Here is a 15,357-nt window from a genome sequence, read left to right on the forward strand (position 1 = left end):
TTCGACGCGATAGCTCGCTCAAATGGTAGCGGTTCTCTTTTATTTCGTACACTCTCGCCCACGCGTCGAGGTTTAAGCGATAACTAGCCCCTGTTTTTCAGATGATTTGGCGATTTTCAAGCTCTTAGGCCTAACTAAATGCAGTGTTTTTGCCAACGTTACTAGAGCAACGAGTTGGTTCTAGTAACGTTGGTGGATGGATGGATGGATGGATAGGAGCGCCCCCTTTGAAACGGGGTGGTGACAATTGCCACCATGCTCAGCTTTTCTTTCTTCATTATTTTTTTTTGTTTACTGTGTTGGTAATTCTCATTAAGATTCTGCATCATCTTTGCCTACGGTTTCCTACAATTCTAACCTTATGCCACATCTCTGCTTTTCAGCCACCAATCCTCCAATCGCTTTTTGCTGACTTCCACTGCAGATTTATTTACATGACCATTGTTATCTTTAAACCCTAGGGCCTCAGAAAGAGTGACTGTGCCTGCATCGACATCCGGATGGATACCAGCACATTTGATTATGAGGTGTTCAATTGTTTCCACAGATCTACCACACACTGCACATGTGTCATCTTCGTTAAATTTCTTTTTGTAGCTGCGCGTTCTAAGACACCCTGATCTAGCTTCAAAAAGTAGGGCACTGCCCCTTGAGTTATCATAGAAAACTTCTTTCCTGATCTGCCTTTTCCAGAATCGATATAGTTCTACACTACCTCGCAAGAGCGACACCTGGCGAAGCAGTTGTCTTGCTTTTAGTCAGTTGTTACATTTTCTAATATTTGTAGTTTTTCTTCATGGAACGAAAAAAAGGCTTGCAATGCACAGCCCTTAGCTACCAGCAATTACGGAAGAAAGCTTCTTCACTGCAGAGGTTGATGTGCTTTGGCGCTTTGTCACTAGATGGCGTTACCGTTCACGCGTGCACCGAGCGTTGTTTCGCTGCTGTTCGCTATCGAGTCCACTACTGGTTGCAGCAGAAAGTAATTAAGCTGCTTTTTCTGCTCATAGTCTGAAATTTTTACAATAAAATATTTATTAATGATTGTTATATTTAATTTATTAGAAATCAATAGCGATGATGACAGTAATCGCAGCGGCATCTCGTATGTAGCAATCTGACTAGTTGATCGGAATCGAGTGGATACGTGTAGCAGCTGTCCACCTCGATCACGCTTGAAACTTCAACCGCGTTCGAGACCGATCGCGATCCGAAGTGCCCGTGTGAAAGGTGCACATGTAGATTTTAGATGCGCGTAATGAATGCGCATTGTTTATAACTCAGATTCCCAGTTGTTTTTACGTGATAAATGCATATGTACTCAGACGTTTCTCAGGTTTATCCTTCGGTGCACAACATGCATGTATACATATACAGACACGAGCACATACACATAGTCGGTAGGTGCGAGGTACGCGTGCACGTTGAAGGCAAACAAGCTTTGTTTGTCTTTTTCGTTATGTACGTACGTGTACAGCGGGAGTCCTATAATCTGGCATCCGAAAACTGACCCCTTTGGAGCGTTGCACACGGATGTACAAGGAAAAAAAAAGAGTTTACTTTCTATCTCGAAAAACAGCTGGAGACAAAGACGGCTGAGTTTATGAAAAAAAAGGGGTGAGGGGGGGTTGAATCTAGCGGTTAGAGGCATTACGTATGTTGAAGGAATGTTCTTAAAGAAAATAGTTTGTCTCGTCTGCTTTCTTGCCCGTTGTATGCTGAGCTCCAGCTGATTATAAATCTTAGAGCAAATTGTTAATTTACCTAATTCATCGAGATATCCTGTATTTTTACGTACATATTATTACGGGGGGGGATAGCCCAGCGGCAGACGGTACAGGCCACAGTCAGAAGGCACACCGAGCTAAAACACTCCAGCACAAACTGCCACGTCCTCGTCGTCGTTCACTGCCGAACGTCCCAAAACGTCGTCTTCTCCGAGCAACTATGCACCGTAACACTACCCCCCCCCCTCCTCGGCCGGGCGGAAGGAAGCACAGTCCCTGGGCGTCCTAAGATGGTGGGTTTGGATGGTAGGGCTTAAGACGGGCGACGTGTACGAGCTGTGTGGAGGGGGCCACACGAGGAGTGTGGGGTTGCAGGGGCGCGATCTCGTACACTGTAAAAAAAATGCTCCTCAGTACAGAGAAACCCGCTGGTAATGCGTTGCCGGAGGGTTTTCCGCAACATGAATACAGCGACTCCGTCCGACGGTTGTCACATTCTTGGTAACGGAAAGTTACGCTATGCTATGAACGAGAATGAAATCGTTTCTTTGCAACGAATGCTTCTGTTGTGTTCTTATTAAAGGTCCCGTAATGTGTATGCATACTTCCTCCGTTCACTTGGAAGTCTTCTGATCTAGAACGGAAATAATCTGCATTGTAATTATGTACTATCGAGAGCAAAAATAATAGACCCCTGCCAGCGCGTGCCGATCTGTGCCAAACTGCATGCGAGCGCCGCTTGACGAAGCGCTCCTAGTGCCGAGACCAGCGCAGTGGCGTGCGCCCATCTCGAGGGGCGCTACGCATTGCGTGCCACTGCGCTCGTCTCAGCATCTGGAGTGCTTCGTCAAGCGGCGCTTGCATGCAGTTTGGCACAGATCGGCACGCGCTGGCAGGGGTCTGTTATTTTTGCTCTCGATAATACTTTCAGTAGTACATGCACATGCATCTGTGTATAGCTTCTGCCCAGAACGTTCACTGCAGATATAGCAGTCCAGAGGCCGAGGAAATAAGTATTATGTACAAGACTTTCATGCATTTTATGTATTGCACACGTACAAAGAATGCAACTTAGAATGAAAGAGTGGCAAGTGTTTGGTTGAGTACAAGTACATACGTTTTATTTTCATGACAAATTGCACACATTGTACCTCTAAACATTGCTGTCGGATCCATCTGAAAAGATAAAAAAATCCTCATTTAGTAGCCACACAACACCTATTATAAATTTCACAAATACATTTGAACCATCCGCTATTGAACAATCGGCTTTCGTAGAAGCTTGTAAAAGCCATTTACTGAGAACCAAACCAATATGATTCATTGCCTAAAATTCATTTCTCATAACAGTAAACAGCAAAAACCACAGGGCCAGGAAGAAGCAGACAAAATGTGCTTACTCGGACACGACTGTGTGCATGAAAGTCTTTACGGTTGTCTACAATTTTGTGCAAATAGAAAGTAGCTAAGGATGGGTGCCAAATACAATTCAATGCAGATGCCTTTCATTACATAGTAGTACTCAATGCACAACTTAGTGAGCAAGGAACATTGGTAACATCTGAAAAAGGCCAGACACTTGTCCACAAGCATGATGATGATTGTGATTTTTGATGGCGCGAGGGAATCTTAGGACAAAGAGCACCATGGCACAAGGTATTTTCTTCATCTCAAGGTGGGGCAATGAACCATTTGGCAGGCATTTCACCCTAAAGAAGACGAGCACCAGGTGAGCAGAAAGCTTGTACCCATTGGATTGGTGGTTACACAGCACTTGCCCACAAGCAATCAGGAAGCATACTTCCCCGAAACGTTATGCTTTCAGTCATAGTTTCCATTATCTCAGCATCTGCACGAAAATGTACTAATCTATGATGTCAGTGAAAATGCAGCCACAGGTGCTGGTTGCAGCTCACTAAGGTATTCAGATATCTCTGCAGTGCGCCTCACGAGGAACAGATGCTTAAGTTTCCACAAAGGGCTCCTTGCAGAAATTTAACCGAAGGCCGCTGCCATGTTAACCTTTTCAAAATGATGGCCCAGAAAGACAAAGTGTAGTCATGTGTCTGATGTAGAAAAAGGATGAAGGCATGAATCTTTCAGCTTCTTCAACAGCTCTGATGTGTTTGTAACTGGTATCGCTTGGTTTGGTTATTAGGGTTTAACGTCCCAAAGCAACTCAGCCTATGAGGGACGCCGTGTTGAAGGGCTCCGGAAATTTCGACCACCTGGGGTTTTTTAACGTGCACTGACATCGCACAGCACACGGGCCCCTAGAATTTCTCCTCCATCGAAACTTGGCCGCCGCGGCCGGGATCGAACCCGCGCCTTTCGGGTCAGCAGCCGAGCGCCATAACCACTGAGCCACCACGGCAGGGCTGTTGCTGGTATTGCTTCGCACAGCTTCAGGCTTCTCTTTGACATTTCGTGAAATCATTCCATATCTGTGAAAGATCTCGCTCGCAAACATTTTGGTTCTAATGAAGGAGCAAAAAAGACCCATGTCCTAGGCCTTTTTTTGTGACACTAAAGGAAGGCTCGCTTTTAGGGTCATTATTACGAAGAGGTCCATGTGGCAACAAACTTTGAAACAATTTCTGCAAGGGCTGAGTGTTCTGAAGCCTAAGAATTTCTCATGAGGCGCCCTGTAGATTGAGTGCTCTGAAGCCTAAGAATCTCTCATAAGGTGCCCTGTAGATGCATCAGAACACCTAAGTAAGCTGTTACTGAGTCCTGTAAGTGCTATGTCATTTGACATTAAGGGTATGTACTTTTCCTCGACACATGCAGTGATGATGTATATGTCGAGCGAAAGCATAAAAGACTTTGAAGAGTTGCGCTTCCAGATTGCTTGCGGAGGAAAGCACAAGAGTCTGGCCATGCTCAGCTGTTACCTTTGCTTCTTTTTTGTTGAGTTCTGCAGTGAGTACTACGTAATGACAGAAGGTATCTGCATTGACTCATGTTTAACATCTGTCTGTGCAACCTCCATCTTGCACAACACGACAGGCAACTCCATAATTCCCTTCATGCACCGAGTGTCAGTGTGTTCTGTCAGCTTCCTGGTCCTGTGTTTTCTATTCTTAAAGTTATTACTGCCTTCATTCTCCACTCCATGAAGCCTGAATGTGCTACACTGGGTTGCTCCACACGTCATGCAGTAACCTGGCCATTTTTTTTCATACATCGGAGGCACTCAGGTCGCAAGCCATGCTTACTATATTCAGCAGACAAGCGTACATGTGAGACATATCATTTATAACCAATTTTAACAGTGGTATTTCGTGCAAGAATATCTATATGCTACTCAATTTTTGCTCAAATTTTCAGATACACACTCTTATTCAGATTAAAAACTTAATTTGGCTACTGTGCTCTCGTGATGCCACGTCTTGAGTTTGCATCAGTAGCTTAGAATAGTTCCTCTGTTACCTCTGGCGATGAAATCGAAAATGTTCAGCAGAAGATTGTATGCATCCTTTGTGATAGATATATTGAGCGCCGTCGTTTCTAAGATTACGACTTTCTTCTAGCAGACCTTGGTTTGTTTTTGTTTTGTTTATGGGGTTTAACGTCCCAAAGCGACTGAGGCTATGAGAGACGCCGTAGTGAAGGGCTCCGGAAATTTCGACCACCTGGGGTTCTTTAACGTGCACTGACATCGCACTGTACACGGGCCTCAAGAATTTCTCCTCCAAAGAAATTCCAGCCGCCGGGAACGGGATCGAACCTGCAGCAGACCTTGGTATGTCTACCCTTTATGACATGGATTTTCTACATAAAGTTGTGCTCGGCTCTATTGACTGTGAGCCGTTATTGATTTCACTGCGATTTCGTGTGCCTCAGGGAAAAACCACCAAATGCTATGATAGATTTTATCCTGACATGCATGCCATTTCACCAATGACTCATTTGCAAATAACACAATTCAACTTTTTATGACACAAATATTTGCCTAATTTGCTGTTTTCATTGTTTACTCATTATGCTTGTTTTTCTTTACTATTATCATCATCGTATTTGTGACCACTTTTCTGTATTATGTCTGTTCACGTCATGGTGTTTGTATTGACTTAGTGTGCACTCGTTTAGGCCAATTGGCTGTTCAGGCACATTTAAAATCAAATATTTACCTATCTAAGCAGAAGCACAGCACCAAGGTACTCACCAACTGTTTGAAGCACTGTGCGCAAGTTCTCGTGCCGACATGAATACAGGTACTTTGGAATGCACACTGTCCAAGTCTTCATCATGCCATGCCGCTCCGACTCCCTGGTAGCAAAATTTTCCACTAAAAAAAAGAGCAATTTTGTTTATGTTAGACTAGTAATATTAAATTTTACTATATACTAGGTACTTCTCATCATTCTACCCCAGACTAAACCATACACCAGTGATCATCATGTTTTAATTTTGTTGTATATTGTTACGTGACGGCAAGCGATGAAGAAAGGACTGCATGACCGATGGCGATGATATGATTTAATGTCTGCGAGCCTAACACGAGCGCTCCTGCCGATGCCACTGCCCGCTTCGTCGTCTTCTAGTCCGTCACATGACTCGGGGCCACGAAGCGATCGTCCCGATCGCGCGAACTAGAAGAATGCCACAGACGATGACAAGCAGGACGTGACGATGGGCGTGACAGAACATAGTAACAGAGAAGAGAAGATGAAGGGCTTGCCGTCACGATGAAAGAGATGATGAGCGGGTGAAGCCAGGTCCACGAAGACTGAGGAGCCACCGGTTTCTGGAAGTCAGCGTCGAGGCCCGTGGACACACCCAACGGCAGGGGCTGGGGTACTTGTTTCTCGTGTGAGTGTCGGTGGTCAGTGGGTTCTCTGGTCAGTGGCGACGATCTGGGTTCAGTGGGGTCGTAGGTCGTTGGGTCTTCTAGGTTCTCATGTGGGCGGTGAGTGGGGTCACAGGGCAGTTACGGCGGTCGTTGTGTCGTCGTGTCTTCTTGTCGGGGCTTGGGGCGGGGCGGTGAAGAGCTGCGGCGTCGGGGCATACCTGGCAGGCTGGGGAAGCGCCGGGAGGTGCGAAGTCGTGAGCTCTCCACAGAAGACCTCGGTGTACAGCAGGCTCCTAAGCTCCGGGACTGGGATGAATAAGGTACCCAGCACCTTACACCAAATGTTACGTGACGGCAAGCGATGAAAAAAGGACTGCATGACCGATGGCGATGATATGATTTAATGTCTGCGAGCCTAACACGAGCGCTCCTGCCGATGCCACTGCCCGCTTCGTCGTCTTCTAGTCCGTCACAATATGATCACAAAATGTGGTGTAATTAAAGGGACACTGAGGAGAGCACTATTAATATTTTTTTATAGTAAAATCCGATAGTTCGGCATGTCATGGCTTTGTTGCCACTTGGCCGGCAGCGAAAGATGCATTTATTTCTAAGAAATTTGGATTCGAAGTTGAAAGTTTTTCCCGCCGCTCTGATTCAAACTTGGGATTCGTCTATGACGACAGAGGACTAAGAGACGTGAAACATGACGTGCACATGACGTAACGCAGACTCCGTGATTTCTGGCTGCCAGCAGTGCGGCCTAGCAGCAGCCGAAAAGAAAGCTACCGCCGGCCGCACGTTGAAGGCATCTATCGGCTATTGCGGCCGTCGCTACAGTCGCTTCGATTACGTTTGCACTGGCGTTTTGCCAGCGTTACGATGGATCTCGTTCTCGAAGTCGTCAACGAAGTTCTCGCAAATAGACACCTTTAGCATACCGTGTACCTTGTTACCGCTAGTGGAATACCGGGAGCCCGCCTACCGCCGGAAAACAGGCGCTGATTTGTCCCGATGCTTCAGGAGCGCGCGTAGCAGCCGGGCACGTGGCGCCATCTGGCGACGTCAAGGAGATTTGCGCATGCATTGGCTGCGCCTCAGTGGTGCATGGTTTCTCGGTTCCTGGTGTTGCTAGAACCATTCGTTCTAGCAACACTGTTTTGTTCTATGATCTCATCACGCTTGTACTTGCGAGTTTGGCCTGTGGCGGCGATACCTGTATTTTGGTTCTTGCTCTTTTCTACGTTACAAGAGCTTTGTTGTCAGTATGAGTGGCGTTTTTGTAATCAGGAGCTGGTATTCTGTCGATACAAGCCAACTTCAATTTCTCCTCAGTGTCCCTTTAACATGTTAGAAATTCTGGTCAAAATAAATCTGACAAAGTATTGTTTAAAAAAATCTGGGCACAAGGAAGAAGGAAGCTAGCCAGATAGCCTGGGCGAATGTTTTCAGTTTCATGCAAGCATCAGTACCCTTGCACACAAAATGTACAATTTAGTGGGTTTACCCTTCCAGAATAGAATTTCATGCTGCAACCATCTAGCTACGCGAAAAAAAATTTTTAACTTCCATTCCAGACAAAGGAAAGAAAATTCCTCTGGTTTTTCTTCACAAGCCTCTGCAAGTATACAATTCAGTGAATCTACTCTGCAAGTACGTGAACATACCAGCACGAGACAATGACAAGAAAGGAGACAAAGCAGGCGCTGACTCGCAACTGAAGTTTATTGAAGTAAACAGGGAGTACATAGAAAAGCCAAATAACACCACAAACCACACAGTTACAGATATGCTATACCACAACGAGTAAAAGATCGCTCTTAACTTTCCTCTCATCTAGATAGATTAACTCGTTGCATATTAACACGATGGACAGCACACTCATAGATTTGTCACCGAGTCATAAGATGTGTCTAGCCTCGATAATTTTCCGGTTAATCTGCTCCGAATGTATCGCCAAAATGAGTGTTGCCAAAAGGAATGGCTAGCAGCCTTCACATTCCTTGCGATGTACAGATAAGTTAGAACCCCTACCAATATCCAAATATCTCTTGTGCTCCCGTAGTCTTACATTCACACACTTTCGAGTTTGACCAACATAAACCCAACCCCAAGATAACAGTATCCGATGCACCACATACATTTTACAAGGCACATATGCTTTTCCAGGACCAAATTTACAAAATTATTCTTAACAATTTTACAGTTTGTAGAGAACTTATTAGGGGCCAAGAGCACCATTTCTGCGTCATACCTTCTGACCACATTTTTCAAATTGTGCGACAATCTACGTTTGTACAGTAACACAGTCGATCTTTTGGTATCTCGATGGCTGGCCCCGGCCGTATCCTGCCAATCCCTGTGAAGGGGTTTTAGCTTTAACATGCTAAAGGGAAGAATGGCGCAGCATCAAGTAATAAGGACAGCAGGACAACAAGCACACGCACAAGTGCCAACCTTGGAGTGTGTACAGAATCCAAGAGCACGAGCTTGACAATCAGCACTGACAGTCAAGGAAATGAGAAAACACTGATTTGAACATTCAAGATTGAATGAGCCCGATCCTTGACTGCCAACGCTGAATGTCAAGCACACGCTCTTGGATTCTGTATCTGCTCCAAGGTTGGCACTAATGCGTGTGTGCTCTCCTGCTGTCCTCGTTACATGATGCTATGCCATTCTTACCTTTAGCATGTCTGACCAACTTGATCAATCTTATATGCTCAGCTCTAACAATTTATCACACACTCCTGCATGGTTGGGGAATAATGCTTTCATAAGCCTTAAAATCTGCTCATGGAGACCACTTGTCATGCTGTGAAAGCATCACTTCATCAATACCGAGCCTAGCCTAGATGACGCAATGCTATCTTTCACTAGCTTAGAATGATTCGGCCAATAGTCAAGTAGCTGCTTGACCCTCCTGGGTGAATATCGGCAGCATACATGGCATGTGCAGAACATCAAGGTGAAGCCCAGAAACCGCAGCTCTTTTTGATGGGACATTTCCTCTAAGGAAATGCTAAGTTAAAGAAAGGCCTTGCTCCTTAAACAACTTGGCAATATGCACAGGTCCCACACTATCGCAACCTTTTGTAAAAGACCAGAAAATCAGATGCAGTGAAAGATTTTCCCCCAGCCCATGCAAGTTCTTGGCAATCACTCCATCCACCCTGCTTAAGAGAATATTACTTAGCACAGAGGCATTCAATCGATACATATACTAGACTTTTGAACATATGCCGCACAGCCATACTCCAGAAACATGCTCTTCAAATAAAAGGAGGTAAGTCCAAAAAAAGACTTACGCATCTGTTCCTAAACACAAGCTCATCATTGTGCTCCGATATACACATTCACAAGCTTTTCATAAGGTCCTCATACGGGATGGAATAAAATAGTTCTACATCGACACTAACCACCAGACAATTTGCTGGATTGCCATTCTTCAGATACTCAACCACGCTGCGAATTGAGTACAAGAAACGGATCTTCAAGATGCGAAGTAGACAAATGCTTTTGCAAATAACCAGACAAAATTTTGCAAGAACCCTTTTCTGAAATTTATCTGAGGAGCATGCTAGTGAATAGCATTTATTTTAAGAGCATGGCTGTAGAGTACTGCAGTGTGGTATGTGTTCAAAAATCTGGTATATGTAGTGGTTCGAAGATGGGCCTTGTGCTAAGAGATATTTTAAGTAGGGTGTATAGAATGATTGTCAAGGACTTGCATGGACTGGGGGAAAAAATCTTTTGCTATGTTGATGATTTTCTGGTCTTTTACAAAGGTTCAGATAATTTGGGATGTGAACATATTCTTAGGTTTACCTTGGAGCAAATGTCGCCACAAAAAGAGCTGCGGTTTCTGGACCTTACCTTGATAAGTTAATCTGCACACACCATGTGTGCTGGTGATATTCACCCAGGAGTGTTAAGCTGCTACTTGGACACAGGTTGGCTATTACAAGCTAGTGAAAGATAGCATTGGACTGTCAAGCCTGGGCTCAGAATTGATGAAGTCATGCTTTCTTAGCATGACGACTAGTTTCCAAGAGCACATTTTAGGTTAATGAACGCAGGATTTCCTAACCATGTTATTGCAAGAGCATACAATAAATTGTTAAAGAAGCCGAAAGCTTTTCACGGCGACCGGCGCAATCAGGCCGGGGCCAGCCAGCGAGATGCCAAAAGACCGGTTGTGTTACCGTACGCACATAGATTGTCGTACAAATTGAAAAATGCGGCCAGAAGGTATGATGGAAAAGCGATTTTCTTGGCCCCTAATAAGTTGTTTAAAATATGTAAAATTGTTAAGAATAATTCTGTGAATGTGGCTAGAGAAAAGTACACATGTGGTGTGAAATGTATATGTACCTTGTAAAATGAACATGGTATCAAACACTCTATCTTGTGGTCGGGTCTATATAGGTCAAACTGGAAGGTGTATCAATGTAAGATTACAGGAGCACAAGAGGGTAGGGGTTCTAACTTTTCTGTATATTGCAAGGGATTTGAAGGCTGCTACCCTTTCCTTTTGGCAGCACACATTTTGGCAGTAAATTCAGAGAAGATTAAATGGTAGATTATTGAGGCTAGACACACCTTACGACTCGGTGACTAATGTGCAAGTGTGTTGTCTATCGCACTAACACGCAATGAGCTGGACTATCTCGATCAGGGGAATGTTCAGGGCCATTGACTCATGTTGTCATGTATGCTTATCTGTAATTGTGTGGTTTGTGGTGTTGCTTGGCTTCATGTATTCCCTATTCACTTCAATAAACTATGGCCGCGACTCAGCGACTGTCTTGTCTCTTGTCTCGTCTTTCGCACTGGTAGATTCACCATGATGTCTCACCTCTGCAGAAATCCAACACGACATTTTCCTCTTCACACTTGAGGTTCAGTGCATAATAAAGCCAACACCAGTCATCCGCAAGAAAAGTTCATGGCTCCATTAACACCGCCTCCTGCTTACAAGACACAGTGCGGCATTCATTGTAGATTCTACCTGCAACACAGAAAGCAAACTTTTAGTTTGAGTGGACTAGACTAGGAAAGCAGCACAAAATATCTACAGCCAAACGGCCGAGCTGAAAGAAATAGAGGGTAGCATAATAGTGAATATACTGATATAGTTTTGTGTAACATCTTCTATTCATATAAAATGTACACTTTTTTTTTCTTATGCTGACGCCTGGGCACACTATTTTGTGCACTTATTGCATGGGCCCGAACTAGCAGCTTGCTAAGGGCCCAGATGCTTTTATCACCCTGTTTGAATAACCTTCATCCAAAGTGAATAAACTGATACTGATATTGCATGCAAGATATATGCATGATATATTGTGATATTCAACACTGCTACCATTGGCTTAGCCAACTATTTATGCATAACAAAAAATGCAGTATCACATAAATACTGATACAGTACTATTAGTGTTAATATTAGCAGTGCAGGTTCAATGAAAAAAAAGGGGCCTAGTGTTAGCTGCCATTCCCACAGCAGGCTTGTGACCAATCGCCAGTTTAAAGGAAAAAGGAATGACTGAAAAGGGAGAGAGCCAGTAGGAAGGAAGACAGGCATAAAAAAAACATAAACGGACATAGGATACAATAAGCAGGCAAAGTTATTTAGACAGCAACCACAAAAGAAACATTAACACCCAAGTAAAGATGTACAAGACCAACCAGACCATTGTGCACAGTGGATAACTTGTTAACCTCATTTAGCACAAAATATATTTTCATATATACTTGTGCTATAAAGTGATTACATTCATTAATAGCATAACTGACCGACTGAAACCAAAACAGGGATGAAGGGCGGTGAATGAGCCCTAGGCGTGATGCTTTTGCCTTCCTAGTGGGACACAGAAGGATCATTCAGTCGAACATCGGGTCTCTGAGATTAATATGTAGTTTAATATTAGCGGAAAAATAGAAGTAGTAACAACAAAGCAAGCAATGTAGCTGAACATTGTTCTATGCACATGAGAAAAAAAAGCATTATGAATAACCAAGTATGCAATGTTTGTAGCTGCACATTTCTTCACACACGTGTCTAAAACATATGCGCATGATTTGCCACAAGATAGTGTCTCGTTTAGATAGGTACCTGCTATGGCAGTAGTGCACAATCAGGCTGGAATGAAATGCAAACAGCGCCTATGAACAAGACAAAATATTTCACCTGTGTGATTTCAGCTTGAGTATGCAGCTAGCCTGATTCCTGTTTCTGGTTAAGAGATCTAACTAATACACATATATGAACCATTTCTAAATGTATACCTCGCTGCAAAGTAGAAAAGGCTGTCACTTCCAACACCAAGCAGATATGTGAAACCTGTAAGAACTCCTTGAAGGCAAGAGTCTGGAGACAAGCGTCTAGACCCACTCTGAAGGATGTAGATTTGCTGTTTAGTGTGGCATATAATTACTTCTGCATTAATAGCGAGCATGTAAGGCCAATACAAGGTGCTTCTGAATTTGGTCGCCTAAAATTTGCTTGGGAGAACGCAAAATAATGCTAAAGAGCAATCTATAGACACAATATTGCATGCTGAATAAACAACAATAAAAAAAGAAGGCAATGCTCTGGAAGCACCTTCAGTCATTCAAGACAAAAATGATGAGGCATGCTGATGCTGCTGCTTGAACAATAGAAAAAAGCGACTACTGCTTACTTACAATAAACGCTTTCTCTGAGCAAGCAATGAAAGAGAGCTGTAACTCATGAAACCTCACGTCATTCTTTTTACAAAAAAAGGAATTTAAAAGGTTGCAATGCAAGAATCCCTGCCATAATAGTATTCTCCTCACACTTGGGTTACACAAGCCAAGGCTTTTAACAGCATGGGTTTTTGCATGTGTTCATTCTGAAGCATTACCCGGTTGAAGCGACATAAAATATTTACTTCCCCATGAACCTGTGCGTGTAGCATAATCACAGAAAATATTTTTTACACTGGACAGAAATACAACAGCATAGTGGCGTAACTGACACACAACAGGCTTCGGGGACAGTGCAAGACAATGATCTGAAATCCTACACAACAGACCTGCGACATTACAATGCCTAAATCCTTGATAGTAGTATTTAACAGCCATCTAAATGCTCGTGCGCAACAGGTGGGAGCACTATACTGCGAAGCAACAGTAAACCTTTGCACTAGTCTAAACAAAAGTGCGCCTCATTGCGACTTCCACTAAACTTTTTGCTCCCAGTGCAACAAAGCAAGTACACAAGGGGCTCGAATGGCAACGATACGATGTGTTAGGCTATCATGTCATCATCTTAACATAAACAATGCATGTGGTCTCTGTTCCGGACTGCCAATCAGCCTCGAGAAGACAAAGATGCTTATAAGAAAAGAACAAAGCAACAAGCTCTCAAACCTCACAGTGAACATAGAAGTAGCAGAACCATGTAACCTAGCCAATAGTTCGAAGCTAAGCAGCAGAAGAAAATATGTTAAGGCCAGGACTGAGCAAACAAAATCATGGAGGGAACCTAAAAGCAGCAATAAGCAATGAGAGTGGAGTTGCCTTGATGTTCATTGTCAGTACCTACTGCTCAAAGTAAAGGAAACCAGGGTATAAGAAATACAGCATTTCATATTATGCTTTGAGCAAATGCAGTGAGAATGAAACAGACTAGAGACTTGTCTTAGAACATTTTCACTCTTTACTTTGCACCAGAGGAAAATAAATTTGTGTGCAGTTCACCTACTGCTTGGCACTGTCCTGGAAGGAATGAATCCAGGTCTCGAAAAGTCTACAGAGAGAATACTGATGCTGCAGGTGCATTTTTCTCTAGACTCCCTCGTTTATTCCTTCCCTTAGGTTCAGGAGCCCACCGAGACACAGTTACTGCCCCATTTCCTTTCCTCAAAAACCAATTTTAATTTCATTTCTCTCAACTGTCCTGAAATGTGTATAAGTTACCAATTTTTTTAGTGCCTAATTACATACTGTAATTTTTGCAAGGAATATGAGATTGATGGACAGGAAAAAAAAGTCTGGAATAGTAACTTAGGTAACTTTGCACCTGGACAAACAGCTGACCCACTGGGCGTCCCCAAGGGCTCTGCTGCGAGGCGTCCCTAGCAACAGTAGCCGGTTGTCCAGATCCAAAGGAACCACGCGAATGATTACCGAAAAGTTTAAGGACAGCAGATGCATGAACACAAAACAGCTTTTCAGCACTGTTGCAGTGGGATGAACGGTTCCAAATCTCGACTATACCTGGTAATAAATAAATTATCAGAAGACCATCTCGAGCGCAGAATGATCTCAAAGCACATTCGACACGCACTACCAACATGGACAGCCTGTGCTTAATTGAATCCAAAAGTTTACGCTGATCGACCAATGTTACTTCAAATAGAGACAGAAAGCGCATGCACGTTGTGCTGATGTTACCGTGAACATAACATGCGACGAGACACAGGATTACTATAGAAACAAAAAACCGCTTTCAAAATCTGAGAACAAATTGCTCACCTTCTCACAAGTTCAGCAAACCGGAGACGATGCCGTGTGGCTGCCGCCAGTCACTCGCGATGCACAGAAACAATAAAAATGCAATTCCGCTGACTTTCCTTGAGCAATTTTCAGTCGATTAAAGTTCAAACTGTTCGTACCGACCACCGTTCACCTCACCAAGCATGTGTGCACGGAGGAAGCAAAATTTACGCGGGCAAGTCAGCCGCGCAAAACGCCGAGCACGATGCCATTTGCAGAGCTATGGCGCGTAAGGCTAAATGGAGGAAGACGATCCATAGAGTAATATAGAAGTAAAGAGCGGACACTCCCGTAGGCCCCAGCGGCCGA

The 15,357-nt window shown here is 43.9% G+C and overlaps 1 long non-coding RNA gene across 1 annotated transcript; it reads right to left on the bottom strand.

The window, feature by feature from the left end:
• Positions 1-2,821: 2,821 nt before the first annotated feature.
• On the bottom strand, positions 2,822-15,144 carry LOC149362177 (uncharacterized). The gene is made up of 4 exons (XR_016288483.1): positions 15,028-15,144; positions 11,381-11,533; positions 5,896-6,018; positions 2,822-2,903 (listed from the first exon to the last, which is right to left on the bottom strand). It is a non-coding gene; the product is annotated as an uncharacterized LOC149362177 (long non-coding RNA).
• Positions 15,145-15,357: the final 213 nt, after the last annotated feature.

This window comes from Amblyomma mixtum, chromosome 2 (genome assembly GCF_055824585.1).
Source record: "Amblyomma mixtum isolate Tamu chromosome 2, ASM5582458v1, whole genome shotgun sequence".
NCBI classification, from domain to species: domain Eukaryota; kingdom Metazoa; phylum Arthropoda; class Arachnida; order Ixodida; family Ixodidae; genus Amblyomma; species Amblyomma mixtum.